Source organism: Stegodyphus dumicola, chromosome 1, assembly GCF_044657685.1.
Source record: "Stegodyphus dumicola isolate Sdum_Otavi_A_Nest chromosome 1, ASM4465768v1".
Classification (NCBI taxonomy): Eukaryota; Metazoa; Arthropoda; class Arachnida; order Araneae; family Eresidae; genus Stegodyphus; species Stegodyphus dumicola.
In genome coordinates, this window is record NC_140768.1 from 112,116,386 (window position 1) to 112,131,556 (window position 15,171).

Below are 15,171 nucleotides of genomic sequence, written 5' to 3' on the forward strand. Positions count from 1 at the left end.
AGAATGGTAGTGAAAGCACCTTTGTTTAGAAACTGGCCTTGGAAATTATATCTTTTATGGTAGTTTATTTAAAAAATTTGCATAATTTTTGAAAGTCTGTAATTTTTCCCGCAAAAATGATTGGATTGATAATAATATTATTATGCAGTTGTTTAGCAGAATCTTATTATATCTTTGAAAGACTTTGTTTTCAGTTTTGTTAGAAAGTTATTTTTTAGCTTACTTTGTTTCCTTCCGTTTATCAATTTTCGAAATATACCTTCCCTTTCCCCAAAAATGGCATCACTCGATTCAAAAATACATAAACCCTTATGAAAATGTAATATTAAAGAATTCTATAAAAAATTTAATGCTAAAATTCCTTAGAAAGCTTTTGAAATTGGGGCCCACTTTTCCATAAACTAAATCAAAGATCTTTTATGGAATTCTATAAAATTTTACATATAGAGCTATGTATAGCGATTCTATAGACATAAGGGTAGAAATTTTATGCCCATATGTGCAGGAAATATGCCCATATGTGCAGGTATAAAAATTTGTGCAGTTTCCAAAAATCCTTCATATAGAATCAAATACTGTGCGTATAAAAATCCATTAATACAGCGGATTTATACATTTTTAGAACAATTTCTGGGTCGTTTAATTAATGATTAAAATGTAAAGAGCACTTTTTTAAATGTTCGATCTCATAACCTTTTTTTCTGAACTGCATCGTGATTTCCGTCATAGAAAAGCTTTTCGTAAAATTTCCAAGGATACTGATTTCCATAGTCCATCCATCGTTGTGGGTTTAACCTAAAAAGAGGTATTTTCAAGACATCAGAGGCATCAGAGGTTCATAGGTGAAACGTCAGGGGACATTGCAGGAATATGTTGAAAACTTATATATGCAATATCTATATCAGTATTCATTTTTTCAAGAAATGCAGTGATATTTTTCGAAGCATGACTTGGTGCTTTGTCTTCACAAAGTTTTACACATTGAAAGTCATAGGGATACATAAATGGAATTTGTTCTGTTAATATCGAATGCAAAACTTTCTCTTGATAGTAAGTTGAGTTGATTTTAACATTTTTTACACTCATCCTATTTTTAATATTCTGTTGTAAGAGAGTCCTGCGACAACAATAAACCCCTTACTGAAACTTCCTTTGCAGTGACGAAACAGATTTGTATTTATTTTTTCTCTTCGTTTTCTATACTAAAAAGACCTTTTTTGCAGTCATTTAGGTAAATCCATGCTTCATCGATTACTTCCAAAACCTTGGCAAGACTTAGAAGTGGGCATTTCAGAGGAATGAAAATCTCACCAGACAAAAAAAAAAAAAAAAAAAAAAAAAAGGACCCACTGTCTGCAGAAACTGCCCTGGAATCGAACATGGACCAGACAACATCTTCTCCCGCTGTTGGCAGGCCAACTTCTGTTGGCAATGCAGCAAATTAGTGATTGCTCCCATCTCCCAAGAAGACCTCTATGAACAAAATTGCCTCGAGATATCTAAGGCTGTCTGCACCGCCCATGGTACATCTAACTGACTTCATGGACACAACACCAAACAAACAAACATCGAGAGTTACAGTATATTTCCATTTATCTCCTGCTTTATAGTTTTCATGCAGGGTTTGACAAATTGTTCTGCTCATGTCTGGGCAAAAGTTGGTGAAAATTAAGTTTTTTAGCTTTTTATATATCTCAGTAAATCTCAGTTTATTATTAAATTTTATTTTTTGTTGCTACAGATGCACATAAATACTTTGATTTGTGCGTTGGCGCATTTCCTCTTGTTAGCGATGATTTAACTGAAAAAAACATTAGAAACAGTATACGTCCCCCTTCTTCGAATCTTCTTTCCGTATAGAAGTGATGATTTAATACCATGCATTTTACAATGTTTTTGAGTTAGGAAATAGAAATATTTCATTTCGAAAAGTTTTCAAAAGTCATTCTGACGTATTCAAAAGAAGGCCTGGAAGAGAATAAAGCAGGTTATGGTTCTGAAAATGATTTTAATCTCCTTTTTCGCGATTGTCTAAAGCATTTGTGTGCGTACCTGCACCAGCAGTGTTATACAAAATCATATCACATGGATGAGCTTGGAATGACGTAGTTTAGAGAGATTTGTTATAAAAAATTGTTATTTTCAGGACAAAAAGGAGAGATGAAGTAATCAGATTAAAACACAGGGATAAGGGACTATTGCAAATTAAAATTAGAATTTTGGTTTATACATTTTTTAAGTTACATATACATCAATTAAAAGCATCCATTTCAGGAATTATAATTTTATAATTAACAGCATAAATTTAAATTTTTAATTAATTTAGGATTTAATTGATTTTACTCTTTCACAAGATTAACGTTTAGAGTCATATAAATAATACCGCATTTAAAAAAATTTACAAAATGTTACATATATACGGAAGCTAATAAAAAACATGAAGCTAAAGGAAAAAAGCAAAAGTCTTCGTTCATAAAGGATTCAACGCTTATGAATAAAATTTGTTTATTTCTGTTCCTGTATATTCCACATTGTACAACAAAAGCCTAATATTTGCTTTGTTTACAATTTGAAAATTTTGCAGATTTCTGTAGAATACCATTCTAAGGCTGTATAGAATTCCTGCGTGATAATGATAAACAACATATGTATGGAATTCTGTTCTATTAAGTGTTTATAAAGCTACTGAATTTCATAGAGAGGCATTTCTAAAGAGGATATTTTTTTAAAGTATAATAGGAATTTCTGTATAGCTTTATTTGCCGCTATAATTTTTTTCATAAAGGGAACGTATAAAAGAACTATTATTAGTTATTCATAACGTATAAAAGAAGTGAAATGGGATTATTCGTCTGGCCGTTTCGTCAACGGGCCGTTTTGCCGTCGGGACGTTCAGATTCAGTTTCGTCGTCAAGATATATTTTTCCTTACATGACTGTATTATATCTCGCCGTATTATATTAAGTTGATTTAAATTAATATCTCTGCTCTTTAATAATTTCATTTAATTTAATAAACATTTTATGAAAAATAATATATAAAATGTTTTCGTGTACAGTTTATAAAAATACACCATTACACATATTAATTTTAAGAAAGTAATGTACTGAAAAGATTCCAAAATAATTCCGTTTTCCATTCAGATTTCATAAAAATGTGAATTTCCTGCTTGTATGTGTAATTTCTCTGAAATAGCCGATTAAAATTTCAAGAAATCTTGGCGAATTATGTAAATATTGTATCCGGATAATTTTTAAATCGATAGTATAACTTCTGATAAAACAGAAGTTTAGCTAATATTTGCTCCAGTTCTCTTTGATACTGACATAATTTTCCAACTAATTATGTGTAATTTCTTTATATCTCATACTTGTAAATAACTATATATATTACAAGCATCCTTTATTAAGTATAATAAATCTTTTGTAAACAGTGACCATCCTCTTGTTTTGAAGGTCAAGTGAGCCGAATTTCATCAAGATACCAATAAAAGTGTAGATTTTCATGAAATGCATACATACGCAAATAAACAAAGGGGCACTCTTCTTTATATATATGCCCACATATACATATTTTTTAATTAAGAAAACAAATACAAAAATCCTCGTGTTTCACGAAGAATTCCACGGGGCTTACAGATATATGAAAATAACTGTCTTAATTTAATCTATATAAATTTTTCTTGTGTTTTTTAAAGTTTTGAAAGATTTTATAAAAATTTAATTAGAAATGGATATTTAACTTTTAAACATGGAATATTAATCATTTAGAAAACAAAAAATTTTGTAAGAAATTCTTCTTTGAGAATTATACCATAAGAGAATTCACAGGATTTCTGTGAGAAAAAAAACCTTTCATTTATTTTCGCAGGTAAAAGATCGCAGGTCTCCTATCGTTTTTCCTTATCAAATAAAAGAGAGAAATCTCGGCAGAAAATCGCTTCGAAAAAACAACCTTTAAAAAATGTCAGAGGGGGTGGAAAAATCGTTGAAGTCTCATCTCGCATGACTGATTCTTGATAAGCCGTAACAGTGAACATGACCCTAAGCATGCAATGAAGCCGGTTCCGTTTCTTTTCGTTCACTACAAAAACAACTTGAATCCACATATGAATTTTTTGAAAAACAAGTCAATTCCGTGTATATAAAAGGTAAACAGCATTATTAATCTAAATAAATTTAATACGTCATGTAAAAAATTAAATAAAATTCATGTAAAGAAAAATAAGTCTTGACGTCAAAACGCCACGATGAAATGGAGACGGCGAAAAAATCCTAGACCCTTTTAAAAGAAGATACTAAGCACAAGTTCTGTGCCTGTTCACTGCTGTTTCTGCATAAAATAATTAAAGCTCTTAGGTTATGATTAAACCATCGGAAATGGAGGGATTTTGAGTTTCAATGAATAACAAAGGCTGCCAGCCTCTTATTTAGCTATCAAATTTTTAGTTTTATTTTATAAATATAAAAAAAGTACTTTTATTTAAGTTTTCGTATTAATCAATACTTTCTGTACATTTTATTGCTTTATTTATAAAAACACGATAAAATAATCTGAATGTAAATAAATATGTATGTATTTTTCAAGTTTAGGAAAAAAGGGACAGAGTGAATGATCTTTGAACAGTGGGGAAAGTGTTGCAAGGAATCAGACCAATTGAGAACCATTGGATTAAACCCATGGTGGTGGTGGTGGGGGGAGTTAATGTGATATGGTAATGTACGGCCCATTTATTGCAGCAAAGCATAATTAAATTTTAGTAGGTTTATTTTACTTCCCTGAAAGAAGTCTGTGATAATAAGTAAATCAAACTGTATTTGATTACGCCTTTATAATAAAATTCCTGTCCCACTTCTAAACCATTTTAAACCATTTAATGATTACTTTTTGAAGCCATGCCTTTTTCACAAATCCGGACAAAATCTCATCGCATCGATAGTACTGGGCATAAAATTCGTAATTTGTGATTTTATTTCCCCACTATTCAGCATTCTTCTAATATTCCATTTTCAGCAATCGAACAAAACGTTATATTTCATACAAACCGTATCAAAGAGTTATATTTTAGTTGCATAGTTTGGTGGGAAGAAAACATTTGGGAAGCCATAATTTGCTAAACAAGGAAAACTATTTATTTTATGCACTTTTTTTTAATATCTGAACTTTCCTCGAGAATCAGAAATCTAAAAATTAAATAACAAAAATTCTCAAGACTAGAAATTCGATACTTTGGAATAAATCTCGAAATTATTAGCGAAGAGATTATTGAACCCAGTGGCTATATTGCAGAGTGAACCCAATATAGGTGAAGTAATAGAAAAACTAATATTTGTTCAACCATTGAAAACACATGAGTTTCTCGCAGCATAATGCAGTACCATTAAAGACCCTTGTCAGTCAGTTAACGGCAAGGATGGTCTCTACATTGTGTTGATGATTTGAGGAAGACTATTTTATTTTATAATAAACTAGCTAAAGTACCCACCCTTTCACGGGCTTTACGCGGAGTGAAGGTTCATTTAGAGAGATAGGGATAGTTTTTTTCGAAATTTCGGAGACTGTGATGTTTCTCTTATTTCGATTCATGGTCAAACCTCCAAAATTTTTCCAAACTGGAATAAAACTGTAGAATAGTAAAAAACTAACAACGGTTTTAATAAGAACTGATAGTTGTTTTCTTATGAGTTACGTTTGCATTCAGGAACTAGTTTTCGAAAAATCATCATTTGCTTTGGTCGATTTCTTCTTGGAGATATTAGAGGAAAAAAACTGACAAGCAAAGCCCAAAAATTCTGCTTTAAAGGTTCTTTAAAATCCTAAACTGTTCGAAAGAGTAAACGAACGCAGACCATCTAAAGGTTTTATCACGACCTGATAGAGGGAATGCAACAGCGACGACGTGAATCCAAGATGGGCGTTTTAAGCGCAACGTTCTAATAGTAACACCCTGAGTCTAGATTCCGTGGAGTGGTTTTTGAAATCTTTTGTAAACAGTGACCATCCTCTTGTTTTGAAGGTCAAGTGAGCCGAATTTCATCAAGATACCAATAAAAGTGTAGATTTTCATGAAATGCATACATACGCAAATAAACAAAGGGGCACTCTTCTTTATATATATGCCCATATATACATATTTTTTAATTAAGAAAACAAATACAAAAATCCTCGTGTTTCACGAAGAATTCCACGGGGCTTACAGATATATGAAAATAACTGTCTTAATTTAATCTATATAAATTTTTCTTGTGTTTTTTAAAGTTTTGAAAGATTTTATAAAAATTTAATTAGAAATGAATATTTAACTTTTAAACATGGAATATTAATCATTTAGAAAACAAAAAATTTTGTAAGAAATTCTTCTTTGAGAATTATACCATAAGAGAATTCACAGGATTTCTGTGAGAAAAAAAACCTTTTATTTATTTTCGCAGGTAAAAGATCGCAGGTCTCCTATCGTTTTTCCTTATCAAATAAAAGAGAGAAATCTCGGCAGAAAATCGCTTCGAAAAAACAACCTTTAAAAAATGTCAGAGGGGGTGGAAAAATCGTTGAAGTCTCATCTCGCATGACTGATTCTTGATAAGCCGTAACAGTGAACATGACCCTAAGCATGCAATGAAGCCGGTTCCGTTTCTTTTCGTTCACTACAAAAACAACTTGAATCCACATATGAATTTTTTGAAAAACAAGTCAATTCCGTGTATTTCCAGACTGTTCATTTCCTCTGTTTTTCTTTCGATAGGTATGCATATGATATCTATTATATCAATTAACGATTTACGTATCTATTTTTATCATGTAGATGTATCGAATGCGTTAGTAAAAATAAATAAAATATTCGCAATTTTTCCTTACAAAAATTTTTCTAGAAGCTGACAAAGTTTTATAAAATTTTTTATTGAAATTTATAGGTCTATAGAATAAGTTTGTAGAGGTCTTTATAGAACGTTATAGATCTTTACGCTATAGGAATACTTCTCTACAAAATTCTATAGAAATTTTATAGAGCTTGGAGACGGAATTCTACAGAAATCTTACTTTGTAGAACCATATAGAAATGTTGTAAAGCCTTTATAAAATGTTCATTTAGAAGTCAAACAACAAAAATCAGCGTTATATTTTCAAATTTTCCCAGGACTAATTTCGATGATAACCGCAGACCCTCATCGGTTTGCTTTCTACCACACTTCAAATCATGTCAGCCGACTAAACAAAAGTTAACTTCATTTTATTTCTTTTTTTTTCCGGGCATTTCAAGTTTGCTTCTCCAAATTAGCTCTCGATCAGTAGCTATATTGCAGGGGCTTTTCACCCAATATTATTAACCAAGCAGTTAAAAAATTCTTATCTCAGCACACCAAAAGGCACACTCTTGTTTTAGGAGAGTATACGAATTCTGTTGTCCTTCCTTTCTTTCCATCAATTAGCTATAAAACTGCACGTATTTTATAGAAATTTAACTTTCGGGTCATTTATTCTCCTATCAATAAAATTTCGAGTTCCATACTTAAAGACCCCATTCCGAAAATGAATTCCTGTGGTATTTACAGTATTCCTTACCAGTGTAGTTAAATTAAAATTGGTCAAACTAAGAGAGCCTTAAAATTTCGCGTTAAGTAACATGTGGCATATGTTAGGTAAAGGAACACAGAAGTCCTCTATGGCTCAGCATTGTTGGTCCGAAAAAATTCACGTTCAAAAAATCTCTCTGTTCTAGTTAACAGAGACCCCAATTCCAATTCATCTTTACCTTCAGCGTTTAAGGAAATTATGTTTCAGTTTTCTTGTTTCATCAATAGATGGCGCCAGTAGCTTAACTTCTGTCCAGCCATTCTTATGTTATCATATCACTGTATCTTATCTCGCTCATTTGCACTTTGGTAGCTCAGGCTGTTGGTTCGGTAAAGCCATCGAAACTAGTCCTGTTAAAATTTGCAAATATAACGCTGATTTTTGTTGTTTTGACTTCTAAATTTATATTTGTTCAGCGTGGTATTTTACCCCCTTTATAAAATGGTATTCTACAGAAAACTGTAAATCTCTCAAACTGCAATCAAAGCAATTTTTCACTTTTTTTTTTTACGCAGTATGGGAGGTACAGAACAGCAAAATTAACACTTTTTATTCATATGTGTTGAATCAATACTTTTTGTTGAATCAATCCTTTTGAGCGAAAATTTTTGCTGTTTTTACTCTGTTTGAACGAACGTCTTACAGCTTCTGAATTTGTACAATTTTTATCCCAAAAGGGACGTTAGCCCCGAATGGGATATTAGTCTCGAAACGGCATTTTCAATTGAATACTATAAATGGCGTATCGCTATTCATATTGCTGCCACCAAATATTATGGTCCTGAAATATATTTAAAAAATTAAATAATGAAGAATCTGTATGAATGTATGGATGCATTTCGCATTGTGGAAAAACAACGGTACCTAGAGCCATCATATTTTGAATGAATTAGTCTTTCACCCGAAAATGGGCATCTGAAACCACGAATTTTGAATTTCGATTTTGGTTTATTATCTGTTTCATATTCTGTAAAACATTAACGAGTTTTTTATTATAAATTTAACGATTTCAAAGCGAGCAGTGGCAACATTGTACGGAAAAAAAAATTTTTTTATCTCCAGCGCGCGTGATTTCTATTCTAAAAATTATCTTGTTTTTAAATATTTTGTGATTTTGCTGTTGACCAGAATGTGGCGTAAGCGCCAAGAAGGTGATATTTAATAATAAAGTAAGCACACAACAGGTTAATAATTAAAAGATAAAAAATGAAAAAGTTAAAAAAAGACTATGTGTATTCAAAATTTGGTGAAGCTCCGTAGTTTTGCAGCAATGCGAGAAACATAAATATGGACAGATTCTTCATTATCTAATACTAAAGAAAGAATATCATTCTTTAGAAAATAGAAACAATTTAATTTGATATTACTTTTTAAAAAAATATTTAGGCCCTATGATGTCGGGACAGTAAACAGCCGATGACGGAAGAAACAGAGAACATGCGTCGGCCGAGAGCCGAACCCCTGGGTGCGTAATGGCAAACCGCACATTGAGTTGATCAATGTTAAACGAATTTCGCTCACTGCGCATGCCTAGAATAGAATTTTGGGCAATTACAACGTTGGCGCAATTTTAAATGAAAAGAGATACTGTATATGGTTGACATTGCGTTATCTGGGCGTATACAGTTCGAGGTTTTAAAACTTCTTAGGTTGTAAGTTGCTTCATTACTTAGAATGCAAATGTCGATTGTAAACTACGCAAATTTTCCTTTAAGAAGGATTACAAAACAGGAAGCTTTACAAGATATATTAGCTAAATGATACAAAATATGCCATTCGTATATACTTTCACAAATTAAAGAATAAATCCAGTTTGAATTACTGAATTTAAGTAACTGATATTAAATAAAATTAAAATAAACCAAAATGAAATGAAACACAAGCACATGCAATAACACGCAACAAATTTCCGTAGATTTGCAATTTTTTAAAACAGTAAAACCAACATGACTAACAGGCTTGTATAGGGTTGCTTATGCTTAGTCGCTAGTATTTCCTCCCACGCCAAAGGTACACCACTGAGCATGCGCAGTAAGCGAAATTCGTTAACACTGATCAACTCAATGTGCGGTTTGCCATTATGCAACCCGGGGCAACTGCTTGGAAGGCAGCTATGCTAACCGTTATACCACCGACGATTCGCGTTAAGCTTGCAGTTTTTCTTTAGTAAGACGAAAACTGTGTCATTGATCATACGCAACTATTCTTCCTTATCCTAAGCTTCACAGCGAAAACAATTTGCAGGTGTAATATTTAGTAGTTGCACTAAAGGATTTATCTTACACTCGGGACTGAATTTCGCTGAAATCAAACTACTTCGTGACTTCTTTTAAATAGAAAAAACATATTTATTTTTTATTTTTATTTTAGGAACTATAAATCTTATAATATTGATTATATATTTTATAAAAAATATCTTCGATAAATTTTGAATTATTACCTGAAGAACCTTCTTTAGAATTTAAAGAAAGATTTAGAATTTTAGGTATGGATCAACTGTAAAATTTTGTCATATTTTTATCTGAATTTTCTCTTCTATAACATATTTTTAAACTTAGAGAAAATATTAAATTGTGACAGGAAGATCACAGGAAATTACCTTAAAATTAAACATTTATTTTACAACCGTGGTTGTCAACTATTTTTGCTTCATGCACTCCTTTCACCATTTGCTAGACAAACATTCCCCCTCCCCACCCTCCATTCCCAAATTAAAAAATAAATGTAAATTTATTTAAGTTTAGATTATTTTTAATATGTTCTAAAAATTAAAGAACAAAAGTCTAGAAAATGTTGATAAATGCCATAATTTGAATAAAAGTAGTTTTTATATTCACAAGCTAAACCTAAATACTTAACAACTGAGCAAAAGTCTGACCGCATTTCTCCTCCCTCAAACTAGGAAATCCGGCCCCCGGAGGAATTATCTCCTGGCTGAGAACAAACACCTCTTTTATGTGCCGCATGTTTATAAATTGAACCCAGAAATATCATTGCGAAATCTTAAGACACTATTCTCGAAAACTTTTCTTTTTTATGTTTGTAATTTTTGATTCCCTTAAAAATACTCAGAAAAGTAAGAAATTAAGTTAATGGGGAACCGGAAAGTAATGTCATTTCTGCGCATGCCGACAACGACATGCTAAGGGCAGAAGTGGAAGCAAATCCATGTCAAACACTCTTAACCAACCTTGGTCGACCATCCAAGAACATTTAAAGCAGAATGGAAAAATAAGCAAAGCACGTGTTTGAGTCCCCCATAATCTGTCCGAAAAGAACAAAGCCAACCTATCCATCACATGCAACGTATTGCTTCAACGGCACCCTACAGAACAATTTTTTGATCGTTTGATTAGTTGAGACAAATGCAAGACCCCACTGTACAAGACGAACACTGGAAAAAAATAATGAATTGGGGTGGGAGGTTCTACCATACTTACCCACCATACTCGGCCGATATCGCAGCGTTGAATTTCCATTTATTTGGATCCCTATAACATTTTCTTAGTGGCAAAAAATTTGAAAATTTGGATGATGTCCAAAATGTCCTCTCGAGATATTTTACTCAAAAACTAATTGATTTTTATCAGTCCGGGATTGAAAATCTGCACATTAGATGGCAAAAGGTTGTTGATAACGAGGGTATTATTGATATTATTGATTAAATATAATATAATTAATATAATCAGAATATTATTGATTAAAAATAAAAACTTGTTAAAAATGTATTCGTTTGAAATTAATGTAAGAAAGCGATATTACTTTCCGGTCCCCCTATTATTTCCTGACAAACGACAAATTGTATATTTTTGTCTTTAATTTTGTAAAGCTGCCTCGTTTTAGGTCGATATTTTACTTTGCTCTATTGCCATTTCTTTTTTATTTTTGAAGATCGTAATTTAATATTTGTACTATTTAATTGAAGTTTCACTTACATTGTACTCAAGTTCAATTAAAATTTGCATTTAACTAAAAAGTTTTTCTTCAGTCTTTTTCGAGACACTCCTTTTTTAAGTTGTTGTACAGGACTGTCTCTTTTAATTACTTTAACTGAGACTAATAAATTGAACATGTATTTTTTACCTTTTTACTTTTTACATAGTAAAGCTTTTGTGTGTTCACAGGCATTTTCTATTTCTATACCATATTTTTAAAGCAAAATTTTTATAACTTGTTTTTGTAAAAATGTAAAAATGTTTCGCAATTCATATTTTTCTGTTAGAAAGCTAAGACAAATAGGGAAAAGAGACAATTCAAAGAGAATCTTAATTCTACTAATTCGTTGACTAGTTGATTAAGTACTACGCTTCCGAGTCTCAGTGAATTTGTCGGAACGAAATTTGTCTTGGCTAATTAATCGACCAGGTATGGAGTTTCAAAACACTTTTCCTTGACAAGCTCTGTTATGAAACTCCAAACAAGGGAGATTAATCTTTGCAAATTGACTTTCTTAATTTTTAATTTCTATAATCAGATCAATGTCTTAGTATCTTAGATTTTTGCTTTACTGTTTTTCATGTTTTACAATACTTGGTATATATATGATATATATATATATATATATATACAAAAGGCAAACATAATAATAGGCAAAACTAAAAGCAAATTTAACATAATTTAATAAAAACCTAAAAGTCGTTCAATATCAAAGGGAAAACCTTGCAAATTTACCAATCGGAAAAAAAAAAAAAAAAAAAAAAAACCTGAAAAGTCCCATACACAAAATTTCAGCGTTCTACGGCTAATCGTTTAGAGTTATGCGAGATGCATACATTCATACGTAAGTATGCACAGAGATATCGTGAAAAATCTATTTTGAATCTATTTTACAATCCATTTCAGATAAAAGAGTACTTTTCTGTCCGTACGTACAGACATCGGGCAAACAAATAGTTTAAATTGATTCAGGAACTGTCAAAATGGATATTTCTATTAAAATCTGAATCCCATATCTTTTTTCCTATTGCAGTACATCCCCTCGTACAGGGACGTAAAAATTTAAACGCAATAATTACGATAACATTTATTAAATGAAATTGAGTAAAGAATGTAGCAATAGAATGAAATGAGGTTACTAAGCACTTTGGGAAAAACACGATTCGAATTCGTATTATTAACTTAAGTTAACAGGTTTTGATAAGTGGGAATATTTTAACAAAATCTGACATAAACACCAGAAAAAATAAAAAAAAGTTTTAAATTGATCAAGGTATAAAAAACCAAATATCTTGTATATTTTTTCTAACGCATATGTAGACGATCTGAACTGACCCACATTGAATTGACCTTAGGAGTATTCATACACAATTTATAAGCGAAAAGTTCAGGAGTAAGCAGCACATGAGCTTTCTAATTTCAGGATTTTTAAAAACCTTTAACTCTGAAGTACTAAAATCAGTGATAACAAATAAAGAGCTTTTGTTTTATATAAATACTGAATCATATAAAATAATTATAACAAAAATAAAAATTATAATTAGAAAAATATATAAATAAATAAATAAAAATCTGAAAGGTTTTATGATAAATAAAAGTCTGAAAGGTTTTATCATAAATAAAAGTCTGAAAGGATTTAAATTACATCCAAAGGGGCGTTTTTTTTGTGTGTTACCTTTATTTATTAAATATGACATTCTTCGCAATTAAACCATAAAATTCAGTTCAGCAGCAATACCGTAAAATAGTTTTAAATTGAGCATACGTATCTTTAAATTTTCCGATACACGTTCTCGCGCGCTAAAGATGAAAATGTATTTTTCTGTACAACGTTGCCATTGCTTGCTTTGAAATCTTTGAGTTTGTAAAACTTTAACGAATCAAAAATTCGTTAAAGTTTTGCAAAATATGAAATCGATAATAAAACAAATTTCAAATTTCAAATTTGGGCTTCCACATGCCCATATTCGCAGTAGATTACATCATTCAAAATTCGATGGCTCTATGTATCGTTGTTTTATCGCAATGCGAGAAATATACATACATATGCCGAATTTTCATTATTTAATTCTTTCAAATATAAAACAGAGCTCTATCAATTGGTGGCAACAGTTTGAAAAGTGAAACGGACATTTATAGTGAAAAAACGCAAAATCGCAAAACGAAAACAATAGTTCTTCAGGAACAAAGCCCCTTTGGACTAAAAAGAATAAAATAATTGTTCAAAATAAATAAAAATAATTATTATGAAAGTAAAAATAAATAAAATGGTTATTTCAAAAGCCAAAGAAAAGGTAATATTTGCCCAGTGGAAACCCATTTCTTTTAAATCACTTGAGTTCACTGATTACATTTGAAACATATTGAATCCAATAAAATACTTTTTATTCATCCACTCAAGTTCAAATACGTTTTTTTAAACTTTTACTGGATGACATTTGATGTTAATACAGTTTTTTCACATATTAAAAATTTTTTAATTAATTTTTTTTTTATTTATAAAATTGTTCTTTGTTGACCTAAGTAGGAAATTAAAAAAATATTTAATTAATTATTAATTAATTAATTTTCAGTCGTTAATAAAATACTTTTTATTCATCCACTCAAGTTCAAATACATTTTTTTAAACTTTTAGTGGATGATACTTGATGTTAATACAGTTTTTTTTTAAGATTTTTTTGTATTTATTTTGATTTTCTTTTTTTTTTTTTTTTTTTTTTTTTTAATTTTATTTCATTTGGTGAAGTAAGTAGGAATTGACTGAATTTTTTTTTATATATTACTTGTTTAAGACATGTGCGAGGAAAATTATTAATCATAAGTAAAGTTTTAATCAGCGGCTAATCTCTCATATTTAAATTCAGGACAAAAATTTCATAAACTGAAAACAATAATCTGAAATTACTTTTAGGAAAAAAAAGGATTCAGAGAAAGCCGGAATAACAAGGGACAGTAAGTAGCCGGTATCAGGGAAGGAAAATAAGGATTTTGCGTCGGCCGGGAGTCGAACCCGGGTCAACTGCTTAGAAGGCAGCTATGCTAACCGTTATACCACCGACTCTTCGTTAAACAAGTGCACCTTTATCTTTAGTTAGAGGTAATCTGGGTCGTAGACGATGTGAATCATTTCACAGTTTGTCGGAGTATGGAGGAGAAAACAACGTGCAAATTAAAAACAACACCAGAGTTGCAGTAAATTCATTTTATTTTTCCTGCTACGCCAGTATGAAATGCTCTGAAGTTCCTTAAATGAAATGCTTTTATAGAAAACTTTTAGTCCAAAGGAAATGATTTTTTTTTAAATCAAAATTTAATGTTGAAACCGTGCCTCTAAAATTGGATTTTAATAGCATTTTATTTAAGCATTCTTATGCATACTGCAGTTATATGATATTTTTAATAAAAGTAATGGGAATTTTCAAGCATAATTTTTAAAATCAAAAATCTAATATTTAATTATTTAAGATTTAATAATGATTATAATTTACTTAAACGCTCCAGTGCGTAGAGAAAAAATATGGTGTCTTTAAAATTATTTAATCACCACAGAATTTCTCTTAACAATTTTAAAAAAATGTGTTGGACAGAATTTGAAGTAATTTACATTGCAAGCAAGATACCCATGCATTTTGCTAACAAAAAAAATTCTGATGCACTAAATAT

At 30.7% G+C, this 15,171-nt stretch overlaps 1 non-coding gene across 1 annotated transcript; it reads right to left on the reverse strand.

The window, feature by feature from the left end:
- Positions 1 to 14,497: 14,497 nt before the first annotated feature.
- On the reverse strand, positions 14,498 to 14,569 carry TRNAR-UCU (transfer RNA arginine (anticodon UCU)). Its single transcript has one exon. It is a non-coding gene; the product is annotated as a tRNA-Arg (tRNA).
- Between the last annotated feature and the right edge of the window lie 602 nt (positions 14,570 to 15,171).